General features: G+C 36.7%; 1 non-coding gene across 1 annotated transcript; it reads right to left on the bottom strand.

Moving 5' to 3' along the window:
* Positions 1-5,229: 5,229 nt before the first annotated feature.
* LOC141603327 (small nucleolar RNA R71) lies at positions 5,230-5,337 on the bottom strand. Its single transcript, XR_012525211.1, has one exon. It is a non-coding gene; the product is annotated as a small nucleolar RNA R71 (small nucleolar RNA).
* Positions 5,338-7,763: the final 2,426 nt, after the last annotated feature.

Genomic DNA, 7,763 nt, shown 5'->3' with positions numbered 1-7,763 from the left:
TTAAACGCTCGCATGAAGTCTTTAGTGAAATTTATATGAATTCTATTAAATTTTGGGATATAATATATAATGTATGTGTATTCTTCAGGCCATAAACAGGAAGGTAGCTATTCTTACCGACCTTAAATCCGCGAAACCTGTGCGTGTTGGCCGGGGTCTCGCAGACTTGCCCACCAAATCAGTAGAAACTTTATTGGTTCATGGCGTACCACTTTTGCCGAATCATAGAAAAGTGGAGATAACTCAAGTCTTTGAAGGCCATGAAAAATTTCAACTGCCCGTCCCAGTTCGTGACGACATTACCATTCTGGCAGATGCGGTTGGAAGTTTCATCCAATGGCCTATTTCTCACATCTTCCTGGCTCGTTCGTCTCCGCCTCAACCGAAAGCAGTTGGGGTTAGAAAAATACCTTTATATGTTAAATTTTTATATGTTAAATGTTTTTATATGTTAAATTTATATGTAATTTTTTTTTTTGTAGGGAACAATAAACACGGTTAAGCCGGATAAGCCTAAGTCCCCAGACATGCCAACTACCTCGTCGAAACAACAACTTGATGAGGTATTTAATTAACTTCTCCATTTTTTTAAAAACCTCTCTTTATTTGTATTTTTTCTGTATTTCTAAAAAGCATGGAAATTTTGTGTAGGGGACAAAAAAGACGGATAAGCCTAAGTCCCCAGACATGCCAACTACCTCGTCGAAACAACAACTTGATGAGGTATTTAATTAACTTCTCCATTTTTTTAAAAACCTCTGTTTATTTATATTTTTTCTGTATTTCTAAAAAGCATGGAAGTTTTGTGTAGGGGACAAAAAAGACGGATAAGCGTAAGTCCCCAGACATGCCAACTACCTCGTCGAAACAACAACTTGATGAGGTATTTAATTAACTTCTCCATTATTTTTAAAACCTCTCTTTATTTATATTTTTTCTGTATTTCTAAAAAGCATGGAAATTTTGTGTAGGGGACAAAAAAGACGGATAAGCCTAAGTCTCCAGATATGCCAACTACCTCGTCGAAACAACAACTTGATGAGGTATTTAATTAACTTCTCCATTTTTTTAAAAACCTCCCTTTATTTATATTTTTTCTGTATTTCTAAAAAACATGGAAATTTTGTGTAGGGGACAAAAAAGACGGATAAGCCTAAGTCCCCAGACATGCCTACTACTGCCTCATCATTGAAAGAGCAGGTTGATGAGGTATTTAGTTAAGTACTCTTTTATTTTTATTACTCCAACTAGGATATGTTACCTTTGGATTTTTTATTATTTTATTTATCTAGATGTATAGGCTGGTAGTAGCACAAAAAGAGAAAAGCATTATTTCCCCGAACTGAAAGATGTTAGGAGTATAACCTCCACTAATTTTTGTGGGAGCGAATACATGCAAAAAGTAAGAACGCTGACGATGAGGGAACTGTATATGGAGGCTAGCAGTCGCATAGCAAACGAGCAATTGATAATTATTTCGCTCGAAGAGGATATTTTAGGGATTGAGCGCGAAGTAATTTTGTCATGGGAGCTGCTAGCCATTTGGGCTGGCCTTCTCAAGATTGATGTCCAACACCTATTTGTTTGGATGAAGTATGTTTCTTAATAAATCAATTCATATTCTGATTAGATAGTGTTTTAAATACCGGAATTAATACCGCAATAATGTAGGTTCTTGAAATCGAGAGTGATCCCCGAGAACAAGATTCCATGCGATCTATACGGATTCCTGTGCCCCTATATTTTATCTATGCATATCAATTTGATTTCGTACGAAGATCGGGTGGATTATATTGCTCGGGAATTGGCGACAAACAAAAAGCTCATTTTTGCCCCTTATAATGAAATCGGGTAATAAACAAATTAATATTATGATTCCACCTACAATTGCATTTTCAAAACTAATATATGTACTTGTTAATAATGATGATGTCTCTTGATGTAGGAGACCTTTAAGGGCTTGATTATTAAGTAAGTTTATAATACTGATTTATTTATACTAACATTAAGTTTCAATTTTTATTTATAGCAAAAAGCTCAGTTTTGCCCCAAAAATATGAGTTTCTGCCTCCTTTTTTTTTATAAAAAAATGGCCTTTGAAAAGAAAAGAGCTAACGAGGATCAACCCACGAAAGATTCTGATGATGGCCCTACTTTTATTACGATAAAAGGGGTACGTGCTCAAATACAATACCTTAAGTGCAAAAATCTGTCTTTAATAATAATACGTGCGCAAATACAATACCTAAAGTGCAAGATTCTGATGTGGGCCTTCTCGTCTCTTCGTTTTTTATGTAATAATAGGTCCCTCACCAGTCGGATAGCATACAATGTGGATACTACGTTTGTCGGTTCATGTTGGAGGTTATTACGCGAGGATATATCCTTATTCCAGAAAAGGTTAGTAATTTAATAATGTTTTTATTACTTTTTTTGAATTAGAGCTGATGTTTTCTTGCTTGCTGCTATACCATGATGTTGCTATGCTGAATGATGTATGTTGTTACACTAATGAACAACACTAATGCTGCCGTCAATCAATAATGTCTTGTCTTTGTTTTTTCCGCGGTATGTAATCAACGCGCCACAAGTACCTGAGTACAAAAGGCACCAAATACACGAGGTAAGGGACTTGTTGGGCAAATAGGTCTTAGAACATTGCAAGGAAGACTAAATGCATGATACTTAGAGCTTAGATCAGCTTAGTAAATTTTTTGTTGAAGTTAGGGAATGATATTTGTAGATAGAGCTAGGGGGATGCACAGTTTTAGGAATCTTAGTTCATGTAAAGTGATCAAATTGTTAGTATGAATTAATCTGAAAGTGAAACAAATTGTAAGTATGATGCTGCTGTTGTGGTTGAATTGTATCTATTGAGTTCTGATGAACCCAGCTGTGATTTATACTGCTGTTGATATATGCCTTAATAAAAACGGTTACTAAAAAAACCGTTGTAAATACCTTTCACAAATACCAGCGCATAATATTCAACAACAGGTTTTAAAAGAAGAACCCTTGTAAATAACTTTCACAAATACCCCGCGCATAATATTCAACAACAGGTTTTAAAAGAAGAACCGTTGTTACTAATAGTTTCAACAACGGTTATGTTTCGTATACCCGTTGTTAAAAGTCTTCACAATTTTTGTGGGAAAGATACAACAACGGTTTTTTATATTATAACCGTTGTTATATCTTTCCCACCAAAATTTTGTCAAACTTTCAACAACGACTTACTCGCAACAACAACGGCTTTTAACCGTTGTGAATAATTTCCACAACGGTTTTAGTAAATAACCTAACCGTTGTAAATACCTTTTACAACGACCGCTTTAACAAAGTCCGCTTTTTGTTTTAACAACGGTTTTTACCCGTTGTTATAGCCTGTATCTGTAGTAGTGATCTCCCTGGAGAGGAGCACTTCCTGAACTTTTCTTAAGGGTCTTAATAGTCATTTAAGCCCTTAGTAACCCTAATCTTTATACCTAATCTTTAGTATAAATACCCCTTTGTACTACGTAGATTAGCACGCAATCTTAATACTCTCTTAATCAAGTTTTAATCAATTATTAATCTCATCTTAATCTTATAATCAACTCTTAATCTAGTCTTAATACAAATCTCAATACTTAATCTTTCCTTAATTTCTCTATTGTTCATCATTTATTTTGGGTAATTAGAAGATCATTTGGGTTTATTGGGAGATTGACAATCTCCATCAATCATCAAGTACTTCTATTATTCTTTGCATTATTATTTTGGAATCTCCATAGGTATAATTCTCTTAATCCTTACTTTAATTATTGTTAATCATTTTCATTCATTCATCATGTTTTGCCTTGTTAATGTGATTGACAACCGTGTTAGCATGTTAAACTTGAGCATGAGTGAGTAGTTTTATTAGCTAGGGTTAATGGGTAATTAGGGGAAACCAACATAGGGAATGATTCATGCTTAATCTAATATGTTCACGTAATTTATTTACTTGCTTGTTGTGATTTCAACTTATGCACATGTTATGTTTGATGAAATGCGAGCCTATGAATCCTTGCATTTTTTTACCCATCACCTATCTTTTCAATGAGACTTGTAAGACATAAACCAACTCGAGTCTCATTAGACCATGCATAATGTTGAATGGGGAGGATTAAGTCGACTTGTAGGTGTTATACAATCTAATCGATTCGGCTCCGGGACCCAAACCTTCTTAGGGATTGTAAGATATAAACTAACTCGATCTCATCACAACAATAATTGCTTGCTTATAATTTGAGAACATGTTTGTCTGATCAACTCCCATGTATTCCCCTATGAACCCATGATACCCTAGTGCTTTTAATCAATTGTTTACACCTTCATTTTATCTACCTTGTTTTGTTTTTATTGTTGATTAGTTTTAATTGATCTCCTATCTCAACTCCAAATTGTGACACCCTAAGACACGACCATTTACAATTGAAAATCCTACATCAATACCCGTCCCTTGGGATCCGACCTTTACTTGACTCTTTACTAAGAGTAGTTTGTGAAGTTATAAATATTGTTTTGGTTGGGTAACTTTTTCAACGAGTTTTACAACAACACCAAAAATGGCGCCGTTGCCGGGGACAGTGTTAACTTGATTTGATTTTCTTTGAATTATTTTTAGTTGTGTCTTTCTTTACCTTGGGGAAGTCAATCTCCTCAAGGTTTGTTCTAATTGTTTTCAAGTTGTTTGATATTTTGCATGTCTAGGAGATCACAAGGTAACTTGTTACCCATTGATCTTGAAATTGAAAGAACTTTGACCAACAATAGATGACTTGCTAGAAATACTTTGAGAGGTATTGGTGAGATTGTGGACATTCAACCAAATAACATTGAGTTCATCAACCCTTTTGCAAGATAAGGAGAGGATAACCCAATACAAAACCCACCACAAAATCAACCCATAATGCCTACATTTTCATCACATTCCGTACCAACCGAGGAGAACCTACCAAATGGTACTCCTACACCACAACATTTAACCGGTAATTTCATTGCCAAATACGGATTTATATAATTGGTTGAGAGAAGTCAATTTGGAGGGATGCCTACTGAAGACCCTCATTCTCATATGGAGACTTTTTGTGACTATTGTGATGCGATTTCTCAAACCGGAGTTACTCAAGACCAAATTCGATGGGTCTTATTTCCTTTTTATTTGATTTCCTTTTTATTTGATTTCTCAAACCGGAGAAGACTAACATGTTGAGAGCCCAAATCACCGGGTTCAAACAAAGGGATGAGGAATATTTGTATGAAGCATGGGAGAGATTCAAGGACACTTGTTGATCTTGTCCACACCATCGACTTAGCGAGTGGTTTCTTGTACAACAATTTGGAATGGTCTATATGAAGACTCCCGGAACATTCTCAATATGTGATCAAATGATATGTTTACCGAAGTTGATGACAATCAAACATGGAACAAGATTGAAGAAATGGCGGTCCATAACTCACAATATAGTATACCTCAAAAGGCTACTAGAGGAGGAAAGCATGAGGTGGACTCCATTACTCAATTGGGTGCTCAAGTTAGGACTCATATTGACACCAATAATTTGAAGTTTGAGAAGGCCATGGCTAAACTTGAAGAGGCCTCCAAATCACCAAAGCAACATGTTAATGTTATGGTAGCATCATCATCAATTCCAAGTGGAGTATGTGAGAGTTGTGGAACTTTGGGACATGACCAAAGTTAATGTAGGTGAACAAGTGAATGATATCCAAGTATACAAGAGCGGCACCCCTTATTCCAACTATTACAATGAAAACACCAAATTCCACCCCAATCTCTCATACAAAAGTCAAAATGTTCAAAATCCTCCAACATACACCCCACCTCCAATGAGAAACCAAGCTCAAAGACCCTTTTACAATCAAAACCAAAGTTATCAAAATCAACCTCCATACAATCAAACAAATGACCAAGGTTTTCATGTTCAAAAAGCGGTCCTCCAAATGCAAAAGAACCAACAAGAGTTTTTCACTCAAATGCAAAAGGACAGCCAAGCAAAAGACATCACCATTAACAACATACTAGCTCACACAAAGATGTTGGACACCTAAATGTCTCAATTAGCATTTTCCAGTTCTCAAAGACAAAAGGGGCAATTACCACCTCAAGGTAATCCCCAAAGATAGGAGTCGATGAATGCCATCCATTTGAGGAGTGGTACAAGGTATGAAGGGCCTAAGAGTCCCATTGATGAAGATGTTGTGAATGCTAGTGACAAGGAAAGAGTTGAAGACTCTAAGAAAGAAGAAGAACCCACCAGCATTCAAGAAGTTTCAAAGAAGAATGAAGAGAAGGCTAAGGAGAAAGAGCCTATTGTGATTAGGCTTCCATTTCCAAGTCATCAAGCTAAGCCTAAGTTCGATGAACAATTTTGAAAGTTCATGGAGATTGTTAAGAACTTCGAAGTCTCAATCCCATTCACCGAATTGATTAACCATATTTCGGCCTCTGCGAAATACATGAAAGAGATTCTTACAAAGAAGAAATCCATCCGGAAGCTAGAGACTATTGCGTTCACCAAGGTGAGTAGCGCCATCCTACAAGGAAGTTCACCTCCAAAACTAAAGGATCCGGGAAGTTTCTCTATTCCATGCATCATTGGCGACACTACGATCAACAAAGCTCTATGTGACCTTGGGGCAAGTGTGAGTGTCATGCCATACTCGATGTGCAAAAGGCTAGGAATGGGAGAGCTCAAGTGCACTAATATCACACTTCAAATGGCGGATTAATCAACGAAGACACCTTTAGGGGTATGGGAGGATGTGCCGGTAAGAATTGGCAAGTTCTTCATCCCGGTGGACTTTGTTATTGTTGACATGGAGGAAGACTCCAACATTCCTATCATTTGAGGAAGACCTTTCTTACACACCGCGGGAGCAGTGATTGACGTGAAACATGGAGAGCTCACACTTGAAGTGGGAGATGAAACAATCACTTTTAATCTTGACAAGACAATGAGAGCTCCCCGCTTACATGAGCCATATTTCATGGTTGATCATTATAGCCGATAAAGTGATAGGAAGAAGTTGACACCTTAATGCAAAGGACAAGCTATGGGTAAAGAATCACCGCCTATATGGGAGAAGAAAGTGGATAATCTCCAAGATGCTTCATCCAAAGATCAAGAATGTTTCAACAAGAATGAGAGCTTGAATAGCTCACCACCACTCATGACAAGAGAAGAAGAAGGCCTCATTGGCCATAATGACAAGAAAGAAGAGGAGTTGTTCTCATCAACTCATGATACTATTGGAAAGCAAGCTATTGAAGTATGTGGTCTATAGGGTGATGAGTTTGAAGGGTTAGTCAACCCTTATATTGGTATTGCTATGACCCAAGACCAAGGCTTTGGTGACAATGCTAACTCAAGTCACCACAATGAAGAACAACATATGCAAAGGTCTATTGAATATCTTTATAATGACAATGAACAAGCCTTCGATTACTTCTTCAAGGTGTTGAGCAACATCAACAACACCTTGGCTATGCCTCCTTGACATCTTATACATGAGTGAAGTTTAGTGGATTCCTCCCTAAACCACCATTTGTAAATATCCTAACCCCTTAACTTGCGTTTTACTTATTGTATTGCATTTTTGTCAATTTTGGATTTATGTTTTTATGCTTTGATCAAGATTATCATTTTGAGAGAAAGTGAGGGGGGGACTTATATGTTTATTGATGTGTAGTGTTTTGACATAGTGTGGGGATAGCAATT

This window comes from Silene latifolia, chromosome 9 (assembly GCF_048544455.1).
Source record: "Silene latifolia isolate original U9 population chromosome 9, ASM4854445v1, whole genome shotgun sequence".
In the NCBI taxonomy this organism is placed as follows: domain Eukaryota; kingdom Viridiplantae; phylum Streptophyta; class Magnoliopsida; order Caryophyllales; family Caryophyllaceae; genus Silene; species Silene latifolia.
This window is presented reverse-complemented; position numbering and strand designations above follow the sequence as displayed.